This window comes from Pleurodeles waltl, chromosome 11 (genome assembly GCF_031143425.1).
Source record: "Pleurodeles waltl isolate 20211129_DDA chromosome 11, aPleWal1.hap1.20221129, whole genome shotgun sequence".
Lineage (NCBI taxonomy): Eukaryota > Metazoa > Chordata > Amphibia > Caudata > Salamandridae > Pleurodeles > Pleurodeles waltl.
In genome coordinates this window covers 551,592,777-551,609,225 of record NC_090450.1, presented here as the reverse complement: position 1 = coordinate 551,609,225, position 16,449 = coordinate 551,592,777, and positions in this window count along the sequence as shown.

Sequence of the window (16,449 nt, the reverse complement as noted above, 5' to 3'; positions counted from 1 at the left end):
GAGGAGACTGCAGAGTCCAGGACAACCCCAGCAACCACAGTGCCAGCCAGAATGTCCAGACAGACTCCCAGGGAAAGGGGAAGAGGAAGAGGAAGTGTAAGTTTAATGAGGAGGAGAATAACATCCTGATCACTGAAGTGATGGAGCAACATCACCAGCTATTTGTCACTTCAAAATTGCCAATGGGGAGGAAAGAGGCTATATGGCAGTCCATTGTGGACAAGGTAAACAGTATGGCAGAAGTCAAAACGACAGTGACCAACTGTAAGAAGCGCTGGCATGATTCCATGCCCAGGACAAAGGAGAAACTGCCCTGCAAACTCAAGGCAGTATTGCAGTCTGGAAGTGGAAGTCCGGCACACTGGGAGCAGGTCAATGAGTTAGGGGAGATAGTGGCAGCTGTCATCCCAGAGGAGTTGGTGGCAGGAGTCCCCAGGACAGGACAGTGCAGCCTATGATGAACAACAAGATCCACATGGTAAGCTGTAATGAGGGGCAATGTGGCAACTAGGTAATGTTGGAAGGTGCTGGTAGCTATATCTCAGCTCTCCAATGCACTGTCTCCAGGCCAGAGGGTAGTATTCTGGTTCATCTATGGTTAAACATCAAATACATGTAATTCACACTGACCAGTTACAATTTGTACAGCTCAGTCCAGCTCCTTCACCTTCCTCCTTTCAATGTGTGAAGTGCAGCATCAGCCCACGTTTACCATTTCTTTGTATGCTGGCATGTGCAGTGGAATGTACACCACCACTCACCACAACTACAACTCCCAGAATAGAAAGCAAAACAAATCGACTGGAACAATACATCATGCATGCAAACTGCTATTCTGCACAACCTGACTGTGACAATGCAGGCCACCTTGCACCATGAAGCTACTCGGTCTCACTTGGGCTCATGCACACTAATCTAGACTGTGAATCCTCACAATGAAATGGGTGTGTCAGAGGAGAAACTTCTCATCAGAGAGGGGTTCAGGTGTGGGCCATGAGAAGTACCTACACATAAGGACGTGGCAAGAGACATGTCTATAGGACCCTGCATGAAGCAATATTGCACATAGCTGACCTGTCATGGAAGGTGGGAGCACACACGTGTCAGCTGCCATGGAAGGGACCATCTGAACTCCTCTCATCTACTAAATAAGAATGGGTGTGGGAGGAAATTCAAGAGATGCCCGTCAGAGGACCATGTGTGTCGAAACTAATGATGATGTGTGGGCCTGTTGGGCCACTGCTAGTGCTGTGCGTTGTAGACACAAACTGTGCATCTAAAACTGCAACTCAGTCTGTATGGGGAGACTTTGCATACTGGGGAGGTGAGAATGGACATGTGTACTGCAAGGGAGCCTCACCAGTACACATGCACTGCTGTCTGAAAGTGTCACATTTGTGTCACAGCTGGGTAGGGATGGCAGAGAACAGCCCATTGGGGTACTACATTCTACATATCATGTGTACTTGGGTGAAGATGTAGCAGGTGCCAGGAGAGAGTCTGATGCAACATTGTCTCAAGGTGCCATATGTTGGAGGATGTCAACAGGGACCTTACAAGGGATAGTAAGAAATACCTAGCCACCACAAATGACAGGGGTCATGGAAGGTCCCAGGCTGAAGTGGGTGGGTCTAGTAATGTGGAAAACATAGGTAGGTATACTTGGCACTATTTCCATCATTACTTCCCTGCAGAGTGATGCCTGACCCATAGGTCTCAATAACAGACCAACATGTAGCTCCATTGGATATGGTCATGCCCTATCTATGTGTTGTATCGACATGAGAGTGAAAGTATGATCTGGGTAGCATCTCTGTGTGGCACTAACTTGTGTCTCAGGACCCAAAAGTGGGTAACCAGAGAAGGCATGTACACATATATTGGCGCGGGCCTGAGTCACATGACGTGAGACAGTCTGCAGATAACCAACTCTGATCATAATGAAATGGGGTGAATGTCAGTAATTGTAACCTACCCAGTAGGACAGGGCCCAGCCTCTCAAAGTAGGCCCACAGTGCTTTCAAGAAAAATGCAGAGATTCTGCCATCTGTAAGGGAACTACAGTGCAATTTACCATAAATACCCATGCGTAACAGGTGTCCCACACATCACTGTTGAACTGAAGGTGATAAATCTGAAACCTTGATTGTCAACTTGTTTACTCATGTCAACACCTAACAGAGCTAACCATTACCATTTTTCTATCTCATTGCAAATGATGAACCCATACCTCTTGACCAGCACACTGTCCCAGACTCCAGCGATGAATTGGATGATGAGCTGCAAACCATAAACACAGACACCCTCCAGCAATTCCTGAGCACCACAAAGATACCTTCCCCAGCCGTGGGGAGGCTTGACAGCATTGCAGGGTCTCTAGAAGATCCTCCTACAACCCAACAGACAACACCTGCCACTCCACACAGAGCCCTGGACTCCCAGAACCCACAAATAAGATTCCAATAGACTGAGGTAGGAGTCTAGCGGAAGGTGGCAGATCAGGTGCAGGCGGGGATGGAGACCACGGCTGGCACCCTAGGGATAGTCCATAGGTGCTACACTCCAAATAAAAACAACTCTGCCACTGTAAGAGGAACCTACTCTTCACTCTGTGGCCTTCAGCAGTCCCTGACTGACATTGCTGGTGTCATGAGGCAGAGGCATCCACAAATGTCCTGCCAAAGTGGCACCAGCAAGGTTGCTAACCAGCTATGGGCAATCCGAAACATCTTGGAGTCAATGGAGCAGAAGCAGGATTCCCTCACTGCTACTATGGGTGCCTACCACCGTGACACTGCTGATGTGTTGCAAAACCAGCAGATCATCCTTGCTGCTGTGCCGCTTTACATGTTGCCACAGATGAAAGCTGCTGTAGACATGGGATCCACATCTTCAGCCCCTGATGTGTGTGTGCCTCCATCTACTCTGACACCTATAACACCCCTCTCACGAGAGGCACAGCATATATCAGAGGAGGAAAATGTAAACTGCACCTCTTTCACCTGCAAAAGTGCCCAGTAGGATTTCTCTGTGCCACATACTCACCTTCGCCTTTGCCCTGTGCTTATGAACATGCCAGTGTAGAATTAACTGGCACTCTACTCAATTTCATTCTCCCCCTGCTGACCTCACACATTTGTGGACTCTCAATTTGGCCAATCTAATGGCATTGAGTTCCTCCTCCTCACTGAAGCACTCCTCTCCTCCACATGTCCCATGACATGTTCCCCCCATGGACTCTATTTGGACATCCACTGGCTCTATACATCTTTTGGGGTTGTTGTCCTATGAACTGTTCCTGTGAACTTCCTAATTATTTGCACATGTAAATAAAAGCAGTTAGTGCAACCTGTGTATTGTATGTGTGTTTGAGTCAGGACTAAGCTGAACATGATGCACTGTATGAGGCAAATACACCAACTACTTTCCAAAGGAACCTGTGTGGATTGGAACTTTGAACAAAGCTACACAGACAGAATTAAACATATTTGGTAATACTATGTGTATGTTGACTAGCAAGAAGTTACTCAAGCTCACAAGCATGAAATGCAACAGGTATCATGCTGCCAATGTTCAAGTTGATTTAAGTCACATACAGGAGGCTGGTCTAACCATGGGTAGAAGCAAACAAACAACATTGCTATGAAAAGCAAATTATGCAAGTGTGGGTGTGTAAGGGGCAGGCATCAATGTGTGACTTACAAATACATGGATTGGAGAGAATGTTTTAAAAACAATATCCCTTCAATGTATTTTGCATGACTTACCCACACAGAGCAACTCTGGCCCATAGTTATACTCTGTTTGCACTGAATCAGCGTCATTTTTTTAACGCTAATTCAGCGCAAACCTAACTCCATATTTATGGAGTTAACGTTGTTTTCTGGCTGGGAAAACCTACCTTGCGTCAATGAGATGCAAGGTAGGCGTTCCCGTCCAGAAAAGGACAATATGGCCTTAGCGCCATTATTTATCATCTGGGTATGGGAAGGTGTTAGGGGACCTGTAGGCATATTTACATGGTCAGAGACCATGGAAAGAGCCTACAGGTGCCCTTCCCTGGCCACAGGGACACCCCCACCCAGCCCCACCCCCACCCCCACCCACACCAGAGGGACACCATAGGATGGGGCACCCTTCCGAGGTAAGTCCTGGTAGATATTTATTATTTTTTTATGCTTGGGGCCCTGACTTGGGGCCCCCCTCCATGGAGCTGGCCCCTGGGAATGGCCATTGGGGTGATGGGCATGGCTCCTGTCTTTACTAAGACGGGAGCCATGTCCATGGGGGTTTTGTGCCAGAAAATGGCGCTACACAACTTAGAGGCATTTCTTTGCCTCTAAACAGTGTAGTGCCATAATTTGGTGCACAAGCACTGATTTCCCCTACACCTCCCCCACCCTGTTAGCGTCCTTTGCAAGGACGCCAACAGGACATTAGCGCCAGCTAGCACCATTCTATAAATATGGCACCCTCCTGGCATCTTGGAATGACGCTAGCAGGCACTATACTTTTTCACGCGAAACTGCACTAACGCAGTTTTGTGTGACAAAGTATAAATATGAGCCTCTATGTGAATACCTGTTTTGGGCTGTGCATCCATTCACATCAAGATTACCATGTACACTGCTCAACAATTTGTAGATAGCTCATGTGATTCCATGGCCAACCTGACAGGTACCTGTTCATATGTAAATCACTAAGAGCCAGATGTACAAAGCTTTTTTCTAGTCGCAAACGGGCCGATTTGCAGAATAGAAAAATGCTTTTAGGTATGTACAAACCCCAAACTGTGATTCGGTAACTTGTTACCGAATCACAATTTGGGTTTTGCGATTCGGTATTAGGAAGGGGAGTGTCCGGTGTGTCCCTTCCTAATACCGAATCTAAATGGTTTGTATGATTGTTTTGTGACCGTGAATGCGGTCGCTAAACAATCTCAGTGGAGTTTCTTACATTTGGAATTGTGATTCCCTAATTGAGATTCACATGGAATCGCAATTCAAAATAATCGTACATGTGGTCCATAGTCACTAATGTTGCTGAACACTGCTAGCAAAGCCAGAGGAATGTACTAAACATTACCTGAGCAGACATGCTAAATTCTACAGAGTCAACCATGATGTAGATTTGTATGTAGCAAGCAATGATATTTAATGAAAACCTTGAAAACATATAAAACTAAGACTACCTAACCTACAAAACCTAAAAATTCTAACCGAACCTACACTACTCTTTCCTAAATACCAACTAAATCTACCTTAACTTAACCTACTTTACTTGATACTTTTAACACCGCACATCAACCCCTCTACTCCCCTTCAAACACATCTTCAGACAAAGGAAACAGAAACTACATCTATATATCAACTATCCACACATTTAGGCCTAAACAAGTATATATTTTTGTAAAGATTTTCTTTAATTGTTTATATTTTTTGTATTTTTTTATAAACACATATATAACACATCAACCCACACCCACAAAAATATGTATGTACCTAAACCCCTAAAATGTACCCACCCCCACTAAAACCTATAAGCTACGATACCTGCCCTATTATACAACAACTAACCTAAACTAAGCTATAAAAAACACCCTACATGAAAAACAACTATATGCAATGGGAAGGGAAAAGGGATCCCTGTGGCTCATTTTGAGTGTGATGGTCCCTGCACAGTCTGCTTGATTTCATTAAGTGCCAGTGGGTCCTGTTGGTAGAGGGTGGTGAACATGTTGGTCAGTGTGCTTTCCAGTGGAGGTGTTTGGAACCGGTCCTGCCTACCCACCCTGGTCTGCTACTCCTGCCTTGACTTTGGTAGGCCTCTCAACTGTTGGTGGTTCCTTTGGAAAAGTGTCCCATTTCCCAGATACCTTCTCCAGTTCATATGTTTGACCACAGCCCAATACGCTTTGTTGACTTGCCGAATGTGGTGGTACCTTTCCTCCTGGATCAAATGCTGCCTCTTCTGCTCCAGGGTAATGCTGTCTGTTTACTCAGAAATAAAATCTGTCCTACAAAGGGTAACTAGGAACTGGTACAATAATCATGACGCTAATGTTAGCTTCAAACATCACATGTTGCACTTCCTATACCCCAAAATTATCTTGAAGTTCAAAGTGAGCATACATCTGCCTAATCTCTATCATCTACTAATTTTCTACAGCCAAAGTACCAATACTAAGCAAATGTTGCTAAATGCAAATGCACCATCTTGGCACATCTAGGTATGACTATGTCAGTATTGAGTACGTTTAGGAACAATGCTGTTTTGTAACCATGGTATAGTACACATTTCATGTTTTACTGGTCATTATTGTTCCTTTTGCATCCTGCAGGGACCTTAATTCCATTGGGACTAGCCAATGTAAGATGACAAGATCTGCAAAGTACATGTATTGTGGCACAACAATTAGGTGCCTGGTAAGCAAGGGCATATATGTGGACATGTTGCTACCTAGACTTAGCATGTGCCAGGTCTTAGATGTAAGGATGGAGGGTAGGTTGCTCACTCACATCACAAAGAGATGTATGAAACATCTCCTATATGAACTCCTGTAAGTCCATGGTGGACCATGCCACAACTCTTTAGACACTCCCAATGTAATAGCATTTTTCCCAATACACAGCCTATTGTCTGTCCCTACTTGTCAAATATTAATATCACCGTGCTGCTCACAAGCACTCAGCACATCTATTTGATTGATGTGTGCGTGCATGCCCTATATCTCATCTACACAGGTATCTTGTGATGTAAATAGATACTGCTGTCCAAAGTGTGTTCCTGTTGGTGATACATTTTGGAGACTATCATGGTCAACACAATCTGAAGATGGTTTGTGCATTGACATGTTGGATTATCATGTTGTGCAGACATTCCTCTGGTCTAACACACCTTGCCACATCTATGAAGATGACATGAGATATTAATGTTTATCTATCCACCATAGTGTATGGGGCATTAAACATCATGAATGAGCCCTTCAAATGGGTTACCATGTGTGGATGCTTACATCTGTCCTTGCTGTGAAGGAACGTATTCTCAAGTCCCTCAGTCCCAGCAGAACCTTACTTGCTGTGAGGGTCATGTGGTGCTCACAGCAGCACCATATTTAAAAGACTACATAATGCCACCCTGCAAGTATTAGTGTGACCCTGTAATTATGGGACATAGCCTTCCTACCATTTACTGTGCTGTGAATCCTCCATTTGTGTAGAGTAACCATCAATATCAGAGAGAGATTGCAGTGTGTGCAAGAACAGTAGATCCGGGCATCTGAAATGCATTTGATAGGTATCCCTTCCTCATCCATGTTCACCTATGAATCCACTACCGAATGTGTTCACAAATTATGGGATTGTGGTCATTGCTCTTCAGTCAGCCCATCAATCATGTGGTCCCTCAGTGATAGTACATACAACAATTAACATCTGCATTTCTGTCTAAATCTTTATGTTACATAATGATTTGTCAGTGTAAGTGATGCACATTTAACATGGCACTGAACAAAGCATCCAACACCACAAACAATACATGCACTACGCGATAAGCTTTCAGGATGACACTCACTGGTAACATCCGGATTCCTGAAGCTTTCCACCTCTGTGGCTGTGTAAGGCTCTAGTCCACATACAACACATAACATAATACATTGCACTGTGATTGTAGAACACATACTATGTGGTAATATTACATATGAATAGCAATTGGTTACGTAACCCTTCTGGTTGTAACAAATCAAATAGCTCTTCTGACATGCCTCAGTAATACACATTGGTAAGGCAGGCTGCTGTGTACACACATATCAGCCAAAATATAAATCAGGTTGTGTAAGGAAATGCCTCCTTGGCATGGTTACCCCCTGACTTTTTGCCTTTGCTGATGCTATGTTTTGAATTGAAAGTGTGCTGAGGCCTGCTAACCAGGCCCCAGCACCAGTGTTCTTTCCCTAACCTGTACTTTTGTATCCACAATTGGCACACCCTGGCATCCAGGTAAGTCCCTTGTAACTGGTACCTCTGGTACCAAGGGCCTGATGCCAGGGAAGGTCTCTAAGGGCTGGCGCATGTCTTATGCCACCCTGGAGACCCCTCACTCAGCACAGACACACTGCTTACCAGCTTGTGTGTGCTAGTGAGAACAAAATGAGTAAGTCGACATGGCACTCCCCTCAGGGTGCCATGACAGCCTCTCACTGCCTATGCAGTATAGGTAAGACACCCCTCTAGCAGGCCTTACAGCCCTAAGGCAGGGTGCACTATACCATAGGTGAGGGCACCAGTGCCTGAGCACTGTGCCCCTACAGTGTCTAAGCCAAACCTTAGACATTGTAAGTGCAGGGTAGCCATAAGAGTATATGGTCTGGGAGTCTGTCAAACACGAACTCCACAGCACCATAATGGCTACACTGAAAACTGGGAAGTTTGGTATCAAACTTCTCAGCACAATAAATGCACACTGATGCCAGTGTACATTTTATTGTGAAACACACCCCAGAGGGCACCTTAGAGGTGCCCCCTGAAACTGTATCCAACTATCTGTGTAGGCTGACTGGTTCCAGCAGCCTGCCACACTAGAGACATGTTGCTGGCCCCATGGGGAGAGTGCCTTTGTCACTCTGAGGCCAGTAACAAAGCCTGCACTGGGTGGAGATGCTAACACCTCCCCCAGGCAGGAGCTGAAACACCTGGCGGTGAGCCTCAAAGGCTCACCCCTTTGTTCCAGCACCGCAGGACACTCCAGCTAGTGGAGTTGCCCGCCCCCTCCGGCCACGGCCCCCACTTTTGGTGGCAAGGCCGGAGAAAATAATGAGAAAAACAAGGAGGAGTCACTGGCCAGTCAGGACAGCCCCTAAGGTGTCCTGAGCTGAAGTGACTCTAACTTTTAGAAATCCTCCATCTTGCAGATGGAGGATTCCCCCAATAGGATTAGGGATGTGCCCCCCTCCCCTTGGGAGGAGGCACAAAGAGGGTGTACTCACCCTCAGGGCTAGTAGCCATTGGCTACTAACCCCCCAGACCTAAACACGCCCTTAAATTTAGTATTTAAGGGCTTCCCTGAACCTAGGAAAACAGATTCCTGAAACTACAAGAAGAAGAGGACTGCTGAGCTGAAAAACCCCTGCAGAGGAAGAACAGAAGACACCAACTGCTTTGGCCCCAGACTCACCGGCCTGTCTCCTGCCTTCCAAAGAAACCTGCTCCAGCGACGCTTTCCAAGGGACCAGCGACCTCTGAATCCTCTGAGGACTGCCCTGCTTCACGAAAGACAAGAAACTCCAGAGGACAGCGGCACTGCTCCAAAAGAACTGCAACTTTGTTTCAAGGAGCAGATTTAAAGACCCCTGCAACTCCCCGCAAGAAGCATGAGACTTTCAACACTGCACCCGGCGACCCCGACTCGACTGGTGGAGAACCAACACCTCAGGGAGGACCCTCCGGCGACTCCAAGACTGTGAGTAACCAAAGTTGTCCTCCCTGAGCCCCCACAGCGACGCCTGCAGAGGGAATCCCGAGGCTCCCCCCTGACCGCGACTGTCTGAACTCCAGTTCCCGACGGCTGGAAAAGACCCTGCACCTGCAGCCCCCAGCACCTGAAGGAACGGAACTCCTGTGCAGGAGTGACCCCCAGGAGGCCCTCTCCCTTGTCCAGGTGGTGGCTACCCCGAGGAGACCCCCCCTCGCCTGCCTGCAACGCTGAAGAGATCCCTTGATCTCTCATTGAAAACCATTGTAAACCCGACGCGTGTTTGCACACTGCACCCGGCTGCCCCCGCGCTGCTGAGGGTGTACTTTTTGTGCTGACTTGTGTCCCCCCCGGTGCCCTACAAAACCCCCCTGGTCTGCCCTCCGAAGACACGGGTACTTACCTGCTGGCAGACTGGAACCGGGGCACCCCTTTCACTCCATTGAAGTCTACGTGTTTTGGGCACCTCTTTGACCTCTGCACCTGACCGGCCCTGAGCTGCTGGTGTGGTAACTTTGGGGTTGCTCTGAACCCCCAACGGTGGGCTACCTTGGACCCAAAACTGAAACCTGTAAGTGACTTACTTACCTGTGAAACCTATCAATACTTTACCTCCCCCAGGAACTGTGAAAATTGCAGTGTCCACTATTAAAACTGTTTATTGTGTTTTATGTAAAAAGTATACATGCTAATGTAATGATTCAAAGTTCCTAAACTACTTACCTGCAATACCTTTCAAATGAGATATTACATGTGGAATTTGAACCTGTGGTTCTTAAAATAAACTAAGAAAAGTTATTTTTCTATAACAAAACCTATTGGCTGGATTTGTCTCTGAGTGTGTGTTCCTCATTTATTGCCTGTGTGTATGTACAACAAATGCTTAACACTACTCCTTGGATAAGCCTACTGCTCGACCACACTACCACAAAATAGAGCATTAGTATTATCTCTTTTTGCCACTATCTTACCTCTAAGGGGAACCCTTGGACTCTGTGCATACTATTCCTTACTTTGAAATAGTGCATACAGAGCCAACTTCCTACAGGTTGGCACACTGCATAACCAGCTAAAATAACTCACTACTTCAAAATGTCACAAGGGTGTCAGACTTTCATGGCCCTCTCCACCTAAATAACTCACAGAGCATTCTCAGCAAGGTAAAGAAATACCCATGCCTTGCTCTTTTCTTTTACATGTACATGACTACGCTCTATACATCACACATTAGTCATCCTTATTCCTTCATTTGACTAAGATCAATATCTGTCAGTGCTGCAATGGTCTAGACATTGAATATACATGTCTTTTGCATCCCCAAAGGTTACACGTTGGACCTTGAACACCAACATGTATGCGATATGTTCAGGTGTTTAAAATTCTGCATGTCAGACCGATGCATTTAGTAACATACACCAGTCCTCATATACATGAGGCATGAACTACTGGAGTGTTACAAATAAGAACAGCTCCAGAAAGAGCATGCACCCCATGGCAGCACAAGTTAGCAGATGTCCTGGGGCAGATCATGAAAAAGAAAGGTGTACACTTTCTCAGTTAGTGCTCACCACACCTGTTTAAATGTACACCGTAGTGCAAACAGAGAAAGTGTTCACTAGGTATGATAAAGCCACTGGTCAGTGTGGGTGCATGATAGCCCAGTATTTGACTGCCTTTGTGGCATGCTTTGTTGTTAAAACAAAAAATGTTTTTTTGGGGCTTGGCATTTAAAACATATGTGAGCCACAAACACTATGAGCACAAACCACCTATAGGCAAATTAGACCCAAGGAAGAATTCACAAACTATGTGTACAAAGGACAATTTACACTTTGGGGACACTAAAGGGACAGAAGACAGTACAACAAACTCCAAAAACACAACTTCTCTCTCCAGCACAACCAAAACACACCCTCTGACAAACACAGACAAATGGACTGTGAGCAAAAGAGAAAATGAAAGTAACTTCACAGTTCCTGGTTTGCAGCACGGCTTTCAGTCAATGCGTGGATTTCGCACAAGGCCTGGCAAGCACCATACGGTAATTCAGACGTGTTGGGTGGGATGCGTCATATTCAGCTGAGACGATCGCTGAAAAAACACACGCTGGACGCATTGGACTAATGCGTCTTTGTTTTTGATGCAATGGTATAATGTGTGTTTTTTCTGTATAATGGGATGTGTAATGCATGTAAACATTTACAGGGATTACTGTGTTGCCTGTAAATAGTTGAGGTGACCTGGTTCCTGACTATGCAAGTGTATAATGTGTGTTTTGACAGTGTATATAAGTGAGAGTGCACACATTACTGGGATCATACTATCCATACCAGCACACCTTACAAGAGGTGCCCCATGTGCCAAATAAGTAGTGATACCCGATTACATTTCATGAGATACCCCTAAGGATGCAGCAAACTTGCACTGGCATGGTGTCAGCGCACCCACATCTAAGGCAGCGCAGCCTCTGCCAATTTTTTCTGTGTACCACATTGCAGGCAGTAGGCTGTCAGGCAACTTGGGGGGGGGGGTGTTACAGTTTCCCTATCAGGCAAGCACTGTGATTGGCTGGAACCACTTAGAAAGGGATGTATGGATGGGGCCCTATTCCTCCATGCCCCTATCCTGGGGGCTCCCATCAGGGGATGCACTGCCAGTGCACCTCCAGAGATGGACTTTTCCTGTAGCTCCAGATCTTGCCCATTGTGTACAGTTCAAATCAGTGTGATTTTCACATTAATTTGGGCCCACACACCCATGCACAATAGGGTGCACCCTCTGTTGATCCCACAGCCAGTATAGGCATCCCTACACCACAGCTTTGTTATGAATGTCAGCACAAGCATGTGCAGCACCTTCAGGCATTTCCAGGACCCCAGGGGACTACAACGTTTGTGCAAAAATCCATTGTGCACCTGCAGCACTCTTAACAAATAGCACTTGATGTGAATACAGTGCCATTTTCAAATTGGCTAGCATATGAAGGTGCATATGACAGTCACATTTTCATCATTGGGTGGGCACATGATTCTCACTCAAGCTGATGCAATGCTGGATCACCACGCATACCTTGGCATGACCTCCAAATATTGAGGACAGCAAGGCAGCGTATATCACACAATTACTACACTCTGCATCAAGGCTTGTGCATAGCAGTGGGTGTTCACAAGCAGCACCCATGTAGTTTGACTCTGTGACAGGTAATGAGACTCACATGGACCTGGAACAGTCCCAAACTTGTCATACATCCCCAATAGAGCTTTAACATAGTTGCATAAATTAATGTGACCTTGAATCATCTGTTACCATGTGTACTGCATTCTGTTGCTAGGCATTGACCATGTAGGAATATTCCATGAATGGTTTATGTGCAGGAACATGTTGTGAGAACTGTTATGCAAGTAGACAGCAGATTGGGTGGAGGTATGGGCCTTTTTTACAGCCCTGTGTTTGCATCTATGAATTTATATGAGTCATCCTGATTATCCATTGAGGTTGTCCAGTAAGAACATACCAACAAGATCCCTGCAATACACCCGTTACACAGAATAACACTAGGGAACCTCTTGGGGCACATTCATTTATTTCATGGCTATGGGTCCAGAATGAGCCACACTGCTAGTCTTTGCATGGCCTCATGGATATTGTTGAGAGTCTTGAGCCAAAAGATGGGCCAAGAGTGGCGGGACACCAGCATCACCACCCTGTGGTATCGAAACACATCTGTATAACTTGCTATCCTAGGATGCCTTGTAGTTGCAGTATACCCAATCAGGGAGTGACCAACAATGTGTGTTTCAGCTACTCTACAGTATAAGTAGCATGCAGGGGACACACTGTCTCTCTACATTTGCTATGTGTGTATGGTGGCATTAATGTCCCGTGTTGATATGTGTATACCAACGGTTACCAGAGAGTCTTCAGAAACACACACCATAACATGTTGTACTACACAAAAAGTGGCTGTACGGCCTTGTGTTTTGGAGGCTATGTGTGACACATTTGCATTACAACAGTTCCTTGTCTTTACACAAGGCTTACTCCTTGATTTGTGGATCATGAGGTCAGCTTGTCTGGCCACAACTAGTCAGGTGTAGTACAATCATATATATTTTTGCCATTGACACCCTTCATAATATTTCTATAATGTGTGATTACTTGAAGTTGGGTGATGGGTATGCATTCAGACACAATGTTCACCTGCAAATTTCCAGCCACAATCAAACACCATATCTTGAGTTGCATCAGTGCCTGCCTCTGTGGGTGGATGAACCTTGATTTTTGTGATTTCTAATGGACAATTGTTTCATACTCAGAATCTTGGTGTTGTGTCTTCACATTTGCACTAGGACTGTACTCATGAGATTGAAGCCATTGTTTGTATCTGAGTGCAACACGCCAACATAGTAGGTTACATCACTGCTTTTTCCATTGGCATCTTGGCCTAGTGGGGCGAATATGGGCACATTGTTGCTAGGTAGACACTCTTGTAATGGCAACGTTTAGTAGTTATCATTTGTATGTGTGATATGAAATCTCCCAATGGATGATATGTGATTGCAGATTTGTATGTTGAATCAGTAGACCATAGGAGTTGGACTGTGTTCTCATGCACATACTATGTGGAGCACTTCACAGACATCATACTATGAGTAAACACTACCATCCTTCACAAGTATGAGGCCATACACATGACTAGCTGTATAAGAGAGACACACAGTAATTGCTCACCATCTTTGTTAGACACCATGTTCATTGTGTTTGGCAATGGAGGACTATTTGGTACAGGTTGTTGTCATGTACACTATTTTGGATGCACCAGATGTTGTTCAGCTCTGTTTGTCACACAGGTACTACATACATTTTCTGTGTGGCAATTACTAGCAGATGTGAGCGCTCAGATGCTTACTAATGACTATGAAGTTAACTTGCTTACACACTGGTAGTGCTTATATGTTTATTTTCATATAGGTACACCTTTTCATTTAGTCATAATTTTGTGACATTGTGAAAGTAATTAACACATTTGTTAAAAAATGTTGTGCTACATGGTCTCTCCGCCATCTGGCTGCTACTGATGGGGCATTTTGAGCTTGCTCCTCATCTTACTCATCCTCATCGTCCGGAACTTCCTGCTCCTCATTGTCATTGAGCCATGGTACATGTGTCCAGACACAAATATTATGCAATATGCAGCACACAAGTATTATTCTGCAAACCATTGGTGGTGAGTAGAGTAATCGCCCCCCAAACATATTCAGGCTCCTAAAGTGGGACTTGAGGGCTCCGAAGATCCTCTCTACAATGGACTGAGTCCTGATTAGGGCATGATTTAAGCTCTACTGGGCTTCCATATTGAGTGTTTATAAAGAGTCATCACCCACTACTGAAGATAATATCCTTGGTCAGCTGCACAGAAAGTAGGGGTAAGATTAGTAAATAGTCATATAGTCATGACAGATGATGGCCCCACATTCACAAACATTCTGCTATGTGTCCTGATTGACACATACTCTTTGCCAACAGTATGAGACATGCTATGACATTGTTTGGCATACATACAAGTTGATTTCAGATTTGACTGACACTGAACTACACATACAGGTGTACTATTCTCTGTGATACGTTTACTATTTGTCATACTTGTGAGTGTGAATGCCATGAAGGTGGTGATTTGTCACCAGTAAGAAGAGTCAGTTAGCCATTGAGGAGTCAAATCTCTCACACTCATCTATAGTCTCTGTTTATGATTACTATTTTCCTAAAAAAAGACTAAAGTTACACAAATCTCACAATCGTATTCTATAGGCAACAATTCCAGACTAACATCTCAGGCTTATTCAGCATTACTAGTTTTCAATGACAAACAGCTTGTGCAGACAGCTTATACCAATCTTACTTGGCTCAGACATCAGTAGTTATTCTGTAGAATGCTTTTCCAATACAGAAAATTAAATCCATTCACATCTGGGCATATCAACCCACCTAGGGTGCCGCACTGAAGTATGCCAGTCCTGAACCAGTACTTGAAGTGTCATTTCTAGCAGCTATATTCAGCAACAAGCCTACTGAACTCTGCATGAAATCTTCTAGGGGTGGGCATAACTCACAAAATTCCTTGTAGCGTATTAACATGAATTTACCTAGAATTTTGTTATGCTTATGCGGAATTACACAAGAAGAGTAAGTCTGCAGTTAGTGCTATTTTCTTAGCGCAAAATGTCCTTTTGCATCCAAAATGGATGTGAGGCTGCATTTTGCACTAAGAAACAGTGCTTAATGCAACAGAACATGAACAGAAGCGCAAACAGCATCTTGCTCTTGCTAAAAATGCTCTTGCTGTATGATGTTTAACCCCAAATTACTCATGTTTATGTGAGCGACATAATCACCTTATTAGTGGTAATTCTGTGCCAAGGAGTAACTCAGAATTACTGAAATTACACAGATTACGCAGGAATAATTAAAAGTTATCCCAGGTCTGAATTATTCCTCAACTATAAACTTAAAAAATTATTCTGCAATAGCTTTGTCTAAAAAAAAACAGCTTGAAGCATACAGAAATGTATGTCAGTCACTGGTTATTACTCAGGGCTAAATCCCACATCATCATTATTTTGCACACTATACCACCTCAGTTTGGACCCAGTCATATGCAAATCAGTTTTGAACCTGACCCAATGGAAACAGCCCACCCAAACTCCTGGCCAGGTCATCCCTAAACCAGAACATAAACAATATAAGATCGACTTTTCCCTTGTCATGGCTCATCAGTCGGGTATGGCTTGGTTCCAGTTACACAGTGTGAATAGGTAGCACTGAAGTATAAAAAAAGTGAAGGATGAATTCATTCGGATGGATAAATTAATCTTGGCCACTGGTAATTACTCATGCAGTAAGATAGGCCATTGTTACGTTGCACATAATGCCTCTTCGGTTTGGACAAGACATATGCAAATCAGTCTTGATCCTGCTGCAATA